We start from the raw sequence: 17,541 nt of genomic DNA on the forward strand, positions 1-17,541 counted from the left end.
AATTGCATCTTGCAGGAGAAGAGAAAATTTTATTACTTTGATAGGCAGCAAATAATTCGGAGAAGGCATCAGAAATTGGTTGATATCCCGTAATTGATATATTTGGCTCAATTTGAGTTAGTGGATTTGTTGGTAGGAGTTATATTTTATGATATTTCAAAAGGCTTTCTATCATTATTGGTAATTAAGCTATTTTTAAGAGAAATTATATAAGAATGATCACCAGAATGTATAAGATTTTTTACTTCCCGCTTTAAACACTGATGACGACCGGGCTAGCCGGGTGGATAAAGTGCCTGCCTGGCAACTCAAAGGTCGCGGGTTCGAATCCCGCTTCGGGCTTGGATGTTTTGGGAAACAAAACAATTAGTAAAAACTCACAGTTACAAATTTTTATGGTTAAAACATGGAAGGATTTAGGTGAAGAAGAATGAATCTTCAAGAGCCATAAGAATATTGAGTTCAAAGGATCTCAGTATATAAAATAGACTCTTTTATTGTGCATAATTGAAATTTCTTGAAATCTAGAGCTAAGACATCAGGTATGCTTTTTGAGGAATCACAGATTTTCAATTCACCTTTACATTTTTTAAATAATCTGAATATTCAAGCTCTTATAATTGATAAAAATCAGTTCTTTCTGGTATCTCTAAATATTAAGTCATTAAGAAAAAATTGGTTTAACTTCTTTCAATATATAAATGCAATGAAAGAATTTATTTCATATATAGTTTTAACAGAGGTTAACATAAAAAGTGATGAAATTTCTAATTATAACATACAAGCATTGAATGTATGTTGAGAGATTTGAGAAGGGGTGGAGGAATAATATACTATAGAATATGCTTTAAGGCAGTACAGGTTTACCACTTAACTCAGTCTTGCGAAAACTGCTGTGTCAAATTATTAGGAGAAGATCCAGAAAACGCATTCATGATTTGTGCTTTTTATAGGCCACCATCAGATTCTATAAGCAGCTTCCTAATAGAATTTGATAACATAATTTTGCAATGGGATGACATACAGGCCGATAAGACCATACTAGTAGGAGATTTTAATATTAATTTACTAACCGATGAAATTGATAATGTGATACTCAGATACTCTGCAATCTTAAACAAGTATGGATTTGAACATACCTATTTGGAATAACTAGGCAACAAAGGATGGAGGGTGATAAAACAGTAAGCTCTTGTTTAGATCACCTTATAACAAATATAAAGTTGAAGTATGCTAATTCTTACATACTGTTAAATCAATTTTCAGATCACAGAACATGTATACTAATAGTAGATATGTACTCAAAACAACATCCATGTGAAGATATAAAATTAACAAATGTTACGAAGAAAATTTATTTATCAACAGATAAACGGAAACAGAACATAGATAACATGTTAATACAAGAGCAAGTATCTTACACAACAAATATAAATGTCTTTTCAAATAAGATAATACAAATGATAAACAATTCGAGGTTTAATACAAAGAGAAAAGTAACTCACTCAGCTTGCAACATAAATTCTAGGAGTAGCAGGATTAAGCATAAGAAACTTTGGATGACTAACGAAATAGAAGAATTAATGGTACAAAGGGATAAATACTTCAGGCAGTATAGAAATTGTCCATCAAAGATAGAACATTATCACAATTATAAAACCCTCAGAAATAAATTGACAGGTATGATTAGAAAACAAAAAAAAAAAACACTTATTACAATCAACTTTTTATGGATAAGCAGATAACTCAAAAGGATAAATGGAACATTATAAATAACCTGTTAAGTACAAGGAAGAAATTATCAAGGGGAAATAAAATTAAAACACTATTAGAACAGGTTTCTGGTACAAACAAACAGTATAAGGCTGCAAATAGGTTTGCCAAAGCTGTATTGGATCTCAAAAGATATTATATTCATTATTGCCAAAATGCCTTTAATCAACAAGATAGTCTTCCTCAGATAGTGAACTCTTGTGTAGTCTTAACTCCACAATATACTGAGATTCTTAAGATTATAGAACAGTTAAAGAACAAGAAATCTTACGGACTGGACTGTATTACAGTAACCGAAGTAAAGAGAAATAAAGAACAGTTCTCTGTTCTGTTGGTGGAGCTCATAGCACGGATGTTAGAGTCAGGAAGCTATCCTACAAATTTACTTTCATTTAAGGTAATTCCTATATATAAAAAGGGATCACCAGATCCCTTTTTATATATAGGAATTTTGCAATTATAGACCAATACAGTCAGTTATAAATAAGATAATATAAAATTATATTTTTCCCCATATAAGCAAATATTTACATCAATATGGACTGTTAAACAACTCTCTATTCTCATATCAGAAGGGCAAGAGCACACAGACATTATTAGAGAATTTAGTAGACTCTTTTAACTTACATTTAAACAACAATAACTTCATAATGATTTTATTTATAGATTAGACTTAATTGATATCCCAATATTGCAACAAAAATTACTGAAATATGGTATAAGGGGAAGAATCAATCAACTCTTAGCATCTTATTTAACCAAAAGAAAAATAACAGTTGAAGTAGAAAATACAAAGGGAAAATCATATAATGAAAAGAGAGGAGTACCTCAGGGCACTCATGCAGGCGAATCATGTTCAACATCTATATAAATGACATATTCGAAGTAATAAAGAACTCCTTTATAAAAATTTATGCAGATGATATAATCTTATATACAATTTGAAAGAACTTGACAAAAATGGCTAAAGATTTACAGCAGGATGTAATACATTTACAAACTTGGTTGCATGATAATAAGTTAGTACTCAGCTTTGAAAAAACAAAATTTTTGGTAATTAGACCTCCTCGTCAAACCTTGGACATGCATCCCTCTATTAAATTACATAAACATGAATGCCTACATGATCAGAATTTCCAGAATTTGCAAATGTCTAACTGTGGAAGAAGTTTCAAATCATTGTTACCTTGGGTTATGGGTTGATTACAGTCTGGCCGGGTGGGTAAAGTGCCTGCCTGGTAACCCAAAGGTCGCGGGTTCGATTCCCCCCTTGGGCGTGGATTAAAGTACTGAAAAAACCTTGGGAGGTGTATTATGGCCGCAGAAGCCTATGCACCAACAACTACAAAAAAAAAAAAGATTACAGTCTAAGTTGGGCAATGCATATAACAAATTTGTACAAAAAAAATGAGATTTTGTGTACTTTTTTACTACATTAAGAATAAGTTAAATCTTAGAACAAAAGTTACCTTATATTATACTCAATTATTTAGTAGAAGTATGGGCACGAGCAAATATGACTGAAATAAAGGTAATAACAACTTAATTAACAGAATTTTGAGACTTTTAATGGGGACAAACTTTTGGAATGACCTGAATAAGAGAAGGCAATTTTTGTTGAAATATAAAATACTTTATCCAGTTCAAAAACTGAAGTTAAGTTTAATCTTGAAAAATCTTAACACTATTTTTGAAGAGTCGAATCTGCAAAGAAATGTCTCACATAATTTAAGGAACCCAAAAGCAATTGTTTTGCCTCACCTTAGGGTGCTAAATAGATTTGGAGATAGGCATACAATGAATATAATAAACAACTTGTTGGCTAGTGTAGACTTCAGACGAAGGAGAAGTTATTCTAACTGCAAATTAAAATCCTTAATAAGAAAATTTTTGATTTAGATCTTTTGAATTAATATAATATAAATTATATAATTTAATTTATTATTATTAGTAGTAGTAGTAGTATACGATTAATATAATATAAATTATATAATTTAATTTATTATTATTATTAGTAGTAGTAGTATACGATTAATAGAATATAAATTATATAATTTAATTTATTATTATTATTAGTAGTAGTAGTAGCAGTAGTAGTATATGATTAATATAATATAAATTATATAATTTAATTTATTATTATTATTAATATTAATTGTAGTAGTATATGATTAATATAATATAAATTATATAATTTAATTTATTATTATTATTATTATTATTATTATTAATTGTAGTAGTAATAATAAACAGTAGCAGTAATAAAATTGTAATATAAAATGTAAGCCTTGTGAAGATCCCACTGTTGAGCCGCATGGAAAATGCCGTAGATGAAAAAATTAGGTTGCATCGTTGTACTTGTAATCTTTTCCTATTATGTATTTTATGTTAAAATGTTTCGAATATTCGAATGGAGAACTCAGAAGGAAACATAATGGCGTTTCCGTGCAAATAGAGAATAGCAGCGGATTACATTCCCTGCACGTGGCTAAAAGCAGCAAGTCAACTCGCAATTCTCCAAGCGCCTGTTTTCCTCATTGTGGTGCAAGAAGACGTGTCTCCTTCAGAACTGCTCTCGTTAAGTTAAAGACCATGGCGAGTTGTGCTGTGCTGTCTCAGCACCGCTTATAGCTAGAAAGGCAAAAGCGTCTACAAATTAGTTGTCTGTTTCGGCGTTGTAGCAGTTTTGGACGTGCCTTCCAGCAAATTGCACTGTTGCTGTCCTTTGTAAGGCAACGAAAAATAACTCACAGCTTATAAATGTAGACCGGACGCATACCTTGAATGAGGCTGCATGCTAAAGGGCGTAATAATAGGACCGTTATACTGAAAGGCAATTGCGGATTTAATTATTTAAAGAAAATGGCTGTACATGCAGTTTTATGTAAATGAGACAGCCATCTCTACCTTGTAATGCCGTTCGTGCTAACAATGTATTTATAATTCAGTTGAAAAGAATTAGTCTTCGAATGGTAAAATAGCGCTGCATCGTCCAACTTCCTGAAAATGATATCTCGTTTCCTTAGACTTATCTGGAAAGATAAAACTCCTTCGACTTTAATTTCCACTCATTTACAGGACTACTTCCTGTGTTCCTTTCCACTGGTAAAACTACTCCTTTCAAAACTACTGCGATTCGAAACTAAAAACTTTTTTAAACCATTTTTGTTTCCGATTATTTGGCACATTAATTTCCTTTTATAGAGTATATAATTTGTTTCTTTATCTCTATTTTACTAGTTTTTATTAGCGAATGAAATAAAGATTCATTAAACGCCCTGACTTTTTATCAACCGTACGAGAAACTTTATTTTTGATTAATTTATTTACTTTTTGGCAATTTTTATTTTTATTTTTTGACTAATTTTCTTTTCCCGCAGGTTTGAGAACCACAAAAAATAGGAATCACCTTTTTTCCCATTTTAAATAAGACTTGTTTATCTAATCCTGCGGCGCCTCCGTAGCCAGGTGGGCAGGAGCAGCAGTGCGTAGCACACGCTTCTTGATTTAGACCGGGGTTCGAGCCCGTGACCACTGGATACAAAAAGGTCAGGGAACGACCACCGCATATCCCCCGAGTAATATGGCCTTAGTTGCTAATGCTCCTGAAAACCAAATAATAAACTAATCCTGTAGTTTTCAGTCCCTAATTTTTAGGCATATTCCCTATCTTTACACTGTATATAACTTCATCTTCGTGTATTCTTGTATCGTAATCCACAAGTTTTTTTTTTCATTCTGGATATCCTTTAGTTCCTCTCCCACAGGTCTGTAAACTACTCCGGAGTTTCTGCTACCCAAGTGCAATTCCGTGCGTTTTGTAGCATTAAATTTTAGCTCCCATTTTTCACACTGTACTTGTTCACACTGTTTTTGAGGAGTTGAATGAGCAAAGGAATTTCTCACATAATTTAAGAACCCAAAAGCAATTGTTTTGCTTCTCACCCTAGGGTATATTGAGCTAAATCCTTTTGAAGCAGCATAGCCTTTAAACCACCGATGGATCATCATTGTTATCCCGACCTGCGCTGTTTATACAATAATCTCTTACGAGGAAACATTAAAAAAGCTCTACTAAAATAGCGCTTTTTGATATGCTGATATACAGTATAACGTCAAAATTGTTTTTTGCATCCAGGTGCTTTATAACTTCGCAGTTTATAATTTAGCATGTTTGTCAGACGTGATCTTCCTTTGACAGAACCCTGCTGAGTTCTGTATTACGTTTGTAACCACGAATTCTGTAATCATCCCAACAACAGAGGTTAGACTCACTGGTCCATACCTTCCCACCACTTATTTAGCTCCTACCTTATGGATTATAAAGACTTTGACATTTCTGTAGTACAGGAGAGAAATTATTTCAAATTGGGAAGCACATTAAACAATCAGGCGAGTTATCATTAGCGGAGGATGCAAGACAGCAAGCTTATACAGCATCAGCAAAAAAAAAAAAAAAAAAAAAAAATTATCTAATTCTTCACGCCTCAGATCACTTCGCAGGTGCCTTCAAACGCTAAAATTTGCAGAACTGAAGCCTTTCTTGGTAAGACCATCCCTTTGTTCACATCACCAATTTCGTTTCCCTTCTCTGTATTCGTTCCGGCAGCTCTACATCCATCCTAAAATGTGGCCTCCTTGCATGCAGTACTCAAGTGTGGCCTGACCATTGCCTTATGCAATGTGACAATGACCTCCTTATCCCTACTAACTTCTTATATATCATCAACAAAACCCCATGAGCTGTCCTGGCAGCTTGTCTGCATTGCTCAGAGAACTTCATATCTGAGTGCACAATTACCCCCCTTCCCCAGGTTTTTTCATTTTACACTACACGAAGTGTAGTACCACACAGTTGGTACGTTATCCTGTGGTTACTGCTACCCATATGCAGTACTTTGTGTTGGTAAATGTTAAATTTCAATTGCCATTTCTCAGCTTACCTACCTAACTTTTCTAGATCCTGTTGCAGTAGCATACCGTCATTATTATCATTAACCATCCAGCCAACCGTTGTATCATCTGCAAACATGTACATTAAGCCTAATATACCTACATTCATATTGATAAATATAGAAAGCAACAATGGGCCCAACACCAAACCCTGGGGACTTCACTAATAACATTATTTCACGAGGAGCAGTGTTCATTGATTACCACTCTTTGTCTTCTCCCGCTCAACCATCCCTTTATCCATAGCAGCAACTTGCACTTAATGACACTGCTCCAATTTGTACAGCAGTATTTTATATGCAATAGTATCAGAATCTCCGAAATCCCAGTATATGATATCAAAGTTATTTTTTGCATCTAATTTTTTTGTGACCATATCGTGTTATCCAATCAAATTGGTCCGACAAGATTTCCTCTTAACAAATTCATGCTGTGTCTGAAGTATAATTGCAGCCTTGTCTAGATGATCCTGCGTTATTTCTTTAATCAGTGACTCTATTGTTTTCCCTGGAACCGAAGTTATACTAACAGGTCTGTAAATTAGTCGTGCCACCCTTTGATCCTCCTCTATGAATTGGGGATACATTCGCACATATTCGGCCGCGGAGTCCTCCCCTGAATCCAAGGATGCTTTCATAATTATCGCTAAGGGTTTGCTTATTTCTTTCGCTGCCTCCTTTAATATAATTAGATAGATCTCATTCGCCCCAGGCATATTTCTTATGTTTCACTTCAGCTGTTTCTCTTCCACTTTCCTCTCAGTTATTAAAAATCATTTTGCTCCCCGTTAGAGTTTGGTCTGGCCTTCCCTTTCCTAAAGAATTCCTCTTGTGTGAATGTAAATGCAAAATACTCATTCAGTTTTTGAGCAACCTGAGCAGGATGGTCAACAGTCGATCCTGCTCAGGTTGCTCAAGTGAACCAATTTGATTCATCCCCTTCTAGTGTTTACATAAGTAAAGAAGTCTTTGCTGTTTTTGGTTTGCATCCTTGCCAAAGATTTCTCGTAATTTGCTTTCGCTTGTCTAACCTCCATTATGATTTGATTACAGAGTAGTTTGTATCTACCATATGCTTCTGTTTTGCTTGATAATTGATATGCATCACATGCATTTTCTTCTTCTCTGCCGCAAGTCTTATTAGTTCTTCTGACATCCCCTTTCCTAAAGAATTCCTCCTGTGTGAATGTAGATGCAAAATACTTATTCAGTATTTAGTCCTATACCTTGTAGAGTTTCTTAGTTGGTATGAAAAGCCTAGTACATTTGAAGTTGGTGTTTAGATTTATGAGTCTATGTATGTATGATTCTTTTGGGTCTATGTATGTATGATTCTTTTGGGTCTATGTATGTATGATTCTTTTGGGTCTATGTATGTATGATTCTTTTGGGTCTATGTATGTATGATTCTTTTGGGTCTATGTATGTATGATTCTTTTGGGTCTATGTGTATGATTCTTTTGGGTCTATGTGTATGATTCTTTTGGGTCTATGTATGTATGGGTCTATGTATGTATGATTCTTTTGGGTCTATGTGTATGATTCTTTTGGGTCTATGTGTATGATTCTTTTGGGTCTATGTATGTATGTATAATTATTCCTTTAATGCTATACATTTTGAATTTTCTGATGATAACATCATCAGTTGGACTCACTATATAGAATTTAAAAATTGTCTGAGGCCATTGTAGTTACCCTTGACGGTAGTTACATCTTTTAAGTAAATTCCAAATCAGTACACTGTGATCACTGTCACCTAATGGTTCGTTTATATACAGATTCTTAATGCACGTTATTACTTTTAGAAAGAGTAGATTATTACTTTAGATAGAGTAGAAGTAAGTGTAATGGGACGATAACTGGATGGGAGGGATTTGTCACCCTTTTTAGGAACTGGCTGGACATGACCAAATTTCCAAATAGAAGGGAAAACACATTTGGAATAAGAGAGTGAAAAAGGCTACATAGAACAGGAGTAAGCTCAGGGGCACAGATTTTGAGAGCAATTGGAGAAATACCATCAGGACCCAGAGCTATCTTAGCATTAAGATTGTTCATAATCCTTCAGACTTCCTTTTCACGGAAGACCATGGGAGGCACTTAGTGGGTGTACTGAGAATGGTAGGAGGTGGTTTACCAAGATCATCAATACAGGAGTTTAAGAAAAGTAGGATGCTAGCAGGTCAACTTTATCTTAGGCTGAATAGAATCTCAGGTAAGAGACCAGAATGCTCGAATGCCATTTGGACAAAAAGCAAGTTTTCTACTCTTAGCCTGTTCAAACTCTAGTTTGGACTGATTAATAACTGCTTTACAATTGTTGCGAGCTTTATTAGTGTAGGCAGAAAATTAAGCTGGAGATTTGGATACAAGCCAATTGCGATATGCAACATTGTTACCTTGAACAGCCTTAGTACATTTATTGGAAAGCCAAGGTTTAGATCAAGGACGAGGTTTTAAGGTGGAGTGTGGAGTAAAGGATTTCATCCCTACAAGAATAATATCACTGATACAATCTGAGCAAACGTTGACATTAGAAGATTTGAAACAGTAATGCGACCAGGGAAATAGAAGAAAAGAAATCTCGCATATCATCCCATTTTGGATTCTTATAATGCCAGACAACACGAGGTTAAGAATGACCACGAGAGAAAAGCTCCATTGGAAAAGAGACCATCACCCAGTTGTGATCTGGGGTGCCTAGAGCACCACTCATCTCGACTGTGTACTTAGAAGGGTTGTTTGTGAGAGGGGAAAAAAAAAAAAAAAAAAAAAAAAATCAAGCGCATCGGCTGCCTGCTTAGGATTGTCTGGTATTCTGGTAGGTGAATGACAATCTATGCGAAGTCATTAATAATTGCAAAAGCCTTGGCATCTCGATCAGCTTGGTCTGTGTGACTAGAAAACGGAAGACAGCTGCAATTGTGAACATTAAAAGAAAGTCAAGTTTCAAAGAGATGAAGTTAAAGGGGCCCAAGTGATTAGTGGAATTGGGAGAATGATAGAGGCAAGAGATGAATTTGACAGAATGTGGTACAGAGATTTTAAACCAAAGAAGATCGAAAAGAGGAGATCCCAAATTACTAAGTCTCTAATAACGAATATCAGAACGGACATATGCGCAAGTACCCACTTTGAAGCGCAAAGAATCATACACTGAATAATTCGCACAATGCGATGATGAGCAGTGGTTAAATCAACATGGGATTCTGTCAGGAAAAGTACATGGAGTTTCGCGGACTGTAAGTGGAGATGGACATCTTTGCGATTAGAACTGAGGCCACTGTTATTTGTGAAATGAACGAAGAAGTGTATGGGAGGTTTAGATCTTTTCGCAGATAAGTTTGTTCTATTAATTTGACAATTCATGGTGTATTCAGTAGTAAGAAAAGGTGGGGATGACATGCTGTATGAAGTAATGAAATTTTTGGATATGGCTTAGAGATGTCAAGAATATATCCATCTCCTTGACATGACGTGGCCTCAAGAATGCACCCCGCATACACACTACTCGGACTCCTTCTAGTCATTATCTGGCAGAGTACATTATGCATTGGCTGATCCGGAAGCCTCTTAGAAAGTTACCAATAGGTTCGATCTTGAACTATCTAGCGGCCGGCCTGTGAACTATGTTTAAGAGCTGTAACCTCGAAATATAAGGAAGATTGGATCTCGCCATCATGTCCGTCATAATCTCAAACGATATCAATACACATGATGGAAGAGAACATTCATGGCGATTATATTGATAAACGGAGTACATAAGCTTTGTTCCTAGTGGGACATTTTTCCTGCCAATCCAGCTCCTCATTACCACCTGGGCTCTGGAAATCTTTTTTTTTTCTCTCTCTTCCACTAGTATTATTTAAACGCTTCTTTTTTAAAACCACAAACCCAAACAAATAAATGAATAAATGCCCGAGTTAATATAGTTACGGTCTGTATTTTACTAGTGTAAAGTGGGGTTCCCCCATCTCCGCTGTATTTTACTAGTGTGGGATTTCCAAGGATAAATAAATGCATGCGTACTTATGTGTACTTGTTATGATAGTATTACTGTAATCTGCTGTCAATGGTAGATTTCATAAGCCGCAGTATCCCAAGTCTCTCCCGTATACCCAATGTGTGAATACATGACGTGCCCATGTTTGTAGCCTGAACCTACCCCGTACCTGTAAGGTCATTATGGCGCCGCTGTGTAGTTTGCAACGTGCTCAAACTGCATTTATTATAGGCAGCAGTGTGTGCATTAATGATTGGCGACCTTAGCACTCTTGCAGTGGAAGAGCCCTTAGGCTGGAAGAGCTGTTCTCTGAATAATTATTCCTCCTTAACAACGAGTGTCTTTGAAATTAACTTCATGCCAGAAATAGCACGTCTTCCCTGCTGTGCTGACACTTGGGTATTGGCGAACGTGGAACTGTTGTTGCCACCCTCACGTGAACGGCATATGTATACAAGTAGCACAAAAGGAGGACTTCAGGCTGCCTGTGATTAAAGTAAATGACGAGCACTACGCGGTGAGTGACAGCATCGATCGATTTTCGGAACCTTCACAAGTTTTATATAGCGACTCATTTCTCATCAAGATTGGTTTTTTTATTTTTTATTATTACAAAAAGGGTGTAGTTTTGGTCAACGTAATGCAGGTGCATGTATATGAACAACTATCGTGAGGAAAGTAACGAAGCAAGAGAGGGAAGGAAATGGTAGTTTCGCTGTAGTAAATGAATTATTACAATTCATGAGATTTGCACTGATGAGATACTAACAAATGCTCTTGCTCACGAAATTGGTTTTGAAGATTAAATTACAGATTGTACTTACAAAAAAATTAAAGTAGCACGTTATGCATACCGATCCTTCGACTTCTTTGCACTATTACTAACAGAAGATTCTAATTTTCAGACATTTCAAGAGTTCCTTGTTGCTTCAAAACCCGATAATTGCAAGATGTGCTGAGGGTAGCGATGCTAGCGGAACAAGCGTATAACTGCAAGGAGAGTGTTGGGATAATAAACTACAATAGTCTTAACTGTGTCTAGAGTTAATGTCAGGGATGTCGCAAATAAAATGAGTGAATTCGAACTCCTGATTAGAACAACTAATGTTGACATAATAAGCTAAAGGAAATGTGGTGTCTCCCAGAAATAGGGGATGATGAGTTTTACTATTATGTATAATGCATTAGAGAAAGATAGACGAGATGGAAGAGGTGGGAGCATGCTTCTTATCGAAAACAGTTGAACGCGAAAAGTGCTTTTGCTGAGTCTGAAGTTACGTCTGCCCGCATAAAATCTGTGTGCCGTGAAATAGTTGGATGCAAAGGTAAAATAAGAGTGTGGGTATGCTACAGACCAGAAGACTGTAAAGAGTATGATGAGAGACTCTACATAGAAATGGAACGGGTAAGCAAGTATGTATGTCTTGTTATGGGCGATTTCGGTTTGTGCCTTATTGATTGGAGCAATTGGAAGGGAAACCCCACCACACAAGACAATTTTTTTTAAAAACTCAACTAGATGATTATTCGTTGCATTAAGCTGTTAGAAAAAATATGGGTAAGAATATTCTTGACTTGACTGATATCTACGAAGTAGATGACATTATACGGCTAACAGTACAGGAAGCATTAGCAAGAAGCAATTACGTAATCCATGGTTGCAAGATAAAGAAAGTGGTTGCAGCAGTTAAAGATAAAGGCATTTTAAAGTTAAAGTTTAATTATAGGAAAGGGGCTATTGCAGTTAAAATGTTAATGGCCTTTAATAACTGGACAGGTAGCAGTTAATACATTTTTTTTATTAGATTTATGGAATTAGAAGAAACAGTTGCAGAAGCTATGAATGAACATTTGTTGTTGTTGTTGTTGTTGTGAGGTTTGTTAGGAGCATCAGCGACTAAGGCCATATTGCTCCGTGTATACTATCTGTGAATTGCGTGTTCTGAGGTCGATTTTCTGTTTGCTGGACGGAAAACCGAATTTTTAGACCTGACCGACAAACTCAACTTAGTCGTGAAAAAGGCCCATAAAAATTCCTTCCGTCATCGATGGGATTCGAACCAGTGCCTTTCCCACCCAGTGTGGGAAGGATGGCGATCCTACCAACTGTGCTACCCACGAGGGCTATGAATGTACATATAACATTATTATGAAATTGGTATTAGTATTAAAAAATTAATTAATAAAATAAATAAGGATAAAATTAATTTGTTGTGTTTTGTGGCCACAGGCAATAGTATAGCAGATTAGCTAACAGGACGCGAAATTAGGTAATCAATTACCTCTGCTCAGAGAATTAGTTGCAGGAAAGTGAACAGCGTATGAATAAAGACTATAAGTCCTTGCTCGGGTTATCCAGGAGCGCGATTTCTCTTCCGTGCTGGTAACGGCCTGGGCATTGTAGATATGTAGATCCTTAAATAGTTGCATGTACATAAATATATAATAATCATGCATTTATAGGCAACTGGCTGATATACACGAAACAGTATCTCATCAGGATTCTACCCCATTTCACTGTTTCAGTATAATATATATTGAGTATAATACTATAATAATATATACAGTATATATATATATATATATATATGCAGCCTATAACGTTTCAATAGTTTTCTGTGATACCCTTATTGTTTAGCCAAATAATCTAAATATTAATTTGAAATGAATTTTTATGGGTCTATGTACAGGCAATGTATGTTGCCTGATAAAAAGGAACCACCTACGTTTTTCCCTCCTCATGTTAAGGAATTGTCCAGGTGACATTTGAATTTTCCCTAGCTTTCAGTCACATCTGAAAGCTAGGGGAAATCTCGCTCACGGCGGGTAATTGTAACTTATTCCAGTAATTAAGAACTCTCTGCCTAAAAGAAAACTTCCTATAATTTAATATAAATCTTTGTGATTTTAATTTATGGCTTCTGGCTCTGAAATCGTAACAGTAAAAATTTGACCATTTATTTTATCCCCTTTCCCATAGACCTCAATCAGGTCTCCTTTAAGGTGCTTGGTTGCCGAGCTCTGTAGTCTACATATTCTAAGTCTTATCTCATACTTAAAGGTGGCGCCTTTTTCAGATTTCACCATGCGGGTTGCCCGTCTTTTGGACCATTTCAACAAGCTCAGCGTCTTTTTTAGGCGTGGTCTCCTGTGATCGCACTTGGAATACCAGGTCCAAGTATGGACCCGGCATTCCAAGTGCGATCTTATGATTATCTTTTTCAGAAGGTTTGTGACCTCCATACCTCTTCAAGCAAATGTTCGATAAATAGGACCCCATGGGCCTTGCTGGGTGTTTATACTTCTCGGAGGGCTTCATGTCCGACCGCATTGTAACTCCCAAATCCCTTTCTTCCTCTGTTGTTAATTCAGCCGCACCTGATGCATTGATTTGTTTTCGAGTTGTTCTCTTAGTGTATGGCTATGTACTTTGCTTTCTTAAAAAATAGATGCCACTTTTATGACCATCCTTGAAGTTTGTTGTCCAAGACATCCTGAAGGAGAGCTTCTCGTTGCTGATCTTTAATCACTCTCCCAATATACACATCAGCAAATTTTTGCATCGCGCACTTTACCCTTCGTCGATATCATTTGTGAAATTGAAAAACAACAGTGATCTCAGAACTGACTCTTGGGAAACCACACTTCTAACATTAGACAATCTGAAGAGTGACCATTAATCACAATCCTCTGCTTTCATACCTTGCATCCACCCTGCTCGCCATCTTACAGTCTTACCTGCGATTACAACAGTCTCAATCTTATACAGTAACCCCTCATTACGGACTGAGTGGAGGCTTGTTGCTGCTAGGTTCTTATGTGTAGGCTCTTTGGCACCATGCTCCCTCAGCATGAATTGTTGAGGAGGCTTCCACCCTGCAGTGGGTTGATAATGGCTGCACTTTACTTTACTTTTTTGGTGGTTAACACGGTGATCGGGATGGTCACTGCTTCTTTCATGTGCCCCATTTTTTTTTTTGACTTCTTGTCTGAGGTCTGTATACTTCCGGACTTTTTTTCGTAGGCTTTCTGGAAATTGTGGTGTTGGGCACCGTAATGTCGAACCGGTATGTGGACTTTTCCTTTCAGTGAGGGTTATGCTCGGTCTGTTTTACGTTTTCATCATGTCGGTCCTAATGGTACAGTGCCCTTTTCGTAATTAATTCATAAATTACTGATAATTTAGTAATTAATATTAGTTTAGGGCAGAGCTACAAGTTTAGACAATATTACCAATAAAGAATTAGAGCTGAACTTGAAATATCCTAACTTAACTTGTGGCCTGCTTGTATATAAATTTGAAAAGAAGTAATTGCATTATTTGTTCACTAGCATATTGCTTTCATATGTATTAACAAACAGTTCACAAAGTAAGTTTAGAAATTTCACGTTCAGCTGTGATTCTTACGTACGAATCAGTATAATTTAAAGTATGATTTCACGACCCTGTTGCCTTTGCTCAAAATGAGACAACAAACCACGCCATAATGATCGCATATGAATTCGGCTTTCAGTGGTCAGAGTTTTCGAGTGCCATGAACTCCCAAACTACCAACAAACTAGCAACATAAAATGTTAGTTTTGCTCCATTTTTAAGAATTAAGAATTTCAAATTGTGTTGTACTTGCTAGTGAAGTTAACACCGTGTAAATTTAATATTCATATTCGTAATCTAACTGTATAACTAATTTATTTTTATTAAACTTAACTGATAGTTAATAACTATTACTAAGTACACTTTGTTTCTAATTTTCCTTTGAAGGAATTTCTCATTGTAATTCATTCTTTGGTATGCTGTGCTGGCTCTCTGTATGCTTTCCATAGGGGTGTATTTCAAGAAAAGGAACCAGCGCAAAAGAAACTGGTGAGTTGAAGTAACGAGCTGTATTTAATGATAGTGCTGATGTTTTGCCATTAAACAACTATCTACGTATCGTTTCCGACTTGGAAAGGTTGCGTTGAAATGGTCTGAAATGCTGCAATGTTAAATGCGATGTGGCAAAAGACCATTAATCAAATAACTATTAATGAACAATTTAATGACGCTTCTGTCATTAAGCTGCACTGCGTTTTCCTTGTACAACAAATGCATGTGCGCATAACTTAAATGATCTGGATGAGAGAGAGAGAGAGAGAGAGAGAGAGAGAAGGTTTTGCAGGAGTTTCTAAATTAAGCTTCACTGACGCCAGGTGGAGTGAGATTGGAGACAAGGGACGAAAAGTCGGCCTGGCTAAGTCCATAATTCTGCTTGCACCGCCATGTCTCAGATCTATTCTGTTGGTTGTTACTTTACCAGTATCACATACTGGTTTTTATATTTAATAAGAACCTGCATGCTATACTGCCGCAGAATTTTTCTCAGTGAACGCTAACTTTATTTAAGCACTCAGATTTAATCTCACCCGTTTCAGCAGTCGAATGAAATTATCGTCTTTCTCTTAAATCGGAGTAACGCCGCACCCTCTTCCTACTGTGATTTTGTTTGCTATCTTTTCTCTACGGGTGTTCAAGTTAGTACGTGTATTTCTTAAACTGAGGTCCGTGAGCACTTAGTTGGTGGTTTGCGTTGATCGATGATCTGGAACCTGATCATTAAAAAAAAAAAAAAAAAAAAATCCAACCTCAGAAGGTTAGAAATTCTAATGTTTCTACAAAACCAAAATGTAAAAGATTTGGTAGTTCGCGTAAATCCTTTTTCGTTTTATTTATTGATTTATGTTTGTAATTGTGAGAATGTAATGAAGAGCTGGATTGCCACCAGTAACAGCTCGACGCTTGTGTTAAGCTCACATAACAGTTGATACTTACCTTTCAGAGTAAAATCTACCGAGTTTACTTTGTCTAGGCTTTCTGGTGCAAGTAATAAATTTTTGAAACGGTGGTAGTGGGGTGGGGGGAAGGAAGGATCCGTACCGAACCCTAAAACGGGTGTTCGCAGAGTGAATGGGGTTACTGGAATGCGTTTAGGGAAGTTGACGTAAAAATAAAATTGGTACTTATACAGACACGTCTGAATGTTTTTGTGGCATTGCCTAGTTGAAATGATTTATTGAAATAGTCTACCATATATTTCGGTTTATAATTCAACTCGGCGTATAAGTAACTTCTGTTTTATGCCTTGATAATTCGTACTTAATCATATATTCGCCGCATAAGTCGATCCTTTTTGTAGTCATCTTTCACACCTCGCTTAATCGTTTCTTTCAATAAACTATACTTTTAATAAAATTAGATTATTAAAATGTTTTTAATAATCTACTTTTAACTTCAGTTATTTCTTTTAAAAGTTTGTTTACATTATGAATTTTTCTTACACTGCACAGCAAACTGTAAATAAAGCGGTAAGAGTATATATATTACTCCCTCATGTAGAAGATGAGTACAAAACCAAAACCTCATGAATAGGTGACATCGCTCTTATTAATTCTATGTATACACGGGAGGCTTCGATTATGTAACTGATCTATTCCGTGTTGCATGTTTCTTACTATCCTGCAAATTGGTTTCTCTGTAAACAGCTCTTCAATATCGGAACGTGTTCCAATAAAAAAATGACACTCGAAAAGTAAACAGTAAAACCTAACTCCCGATAAATTATATGAACTATACCGTAATTGAAGTTTAGGATTTTATACTCGGCGAATAAGTCAACGTTAAAACTGTAGATGAATTTTTACAAGTTCGCCTTATACTCCAGAATATACAATAACGGTACCACCCAGGAGAGTCTTTGGCGCCTTCTACTTGGTGCCTTATGGTCTAAGCCAGGGGTGGTGAACCTATGGCACGCATACAAATTTTTTGGCCACTCG

The 17,541-nt window shown here is 36.0% G+C and overlaps 1 protein-coding gene across 9 annotated transcripts in view; it reads left to right on the forward strand.

Moving 5' to 3' along the window:
* LOC150089257 (semaphorin-2A-like) overlaps positions 1–17,541 on the forward strand; it is a 1,190,084-nt gene that overhangs the window by 313,812 nt on the left and 858,731 nt on the right. Inside the window, exon 1 of one of the 9 annotated variants that reach the window (XM_090388631.1) lies at positions 15,519–15,592. The exons of the other annotated variants lie outside the window; for them this stretch is intronic. The gene's annotated coding sequence lies outside the window, so the exon portion shown is untranslated. Of the gene's footprint in view, positions 1–15,518; positions 15,593–17,541 lie in introns of those variants that run through there. 9 annotated transcript variants of the gene reach the window in all.

The sequence above is a fragment of the Mastigoproctus giganteus genome, chromosome 2 (genome assembly GCF_048544385.1).
Source record: "Mastigoproctus giganteus isolate SK-2022 chromosome 2, ASM4854438v1, whole genome shotgun sequence".
Classification (NCBI taxonomy): domain Eukaryota; kingdom Metazoa; phylum Arthropoda; class Arachnida; order Uropygi; family Thelyphonidae; genus Mastigoproctus; species Mastigoproctus giganteus.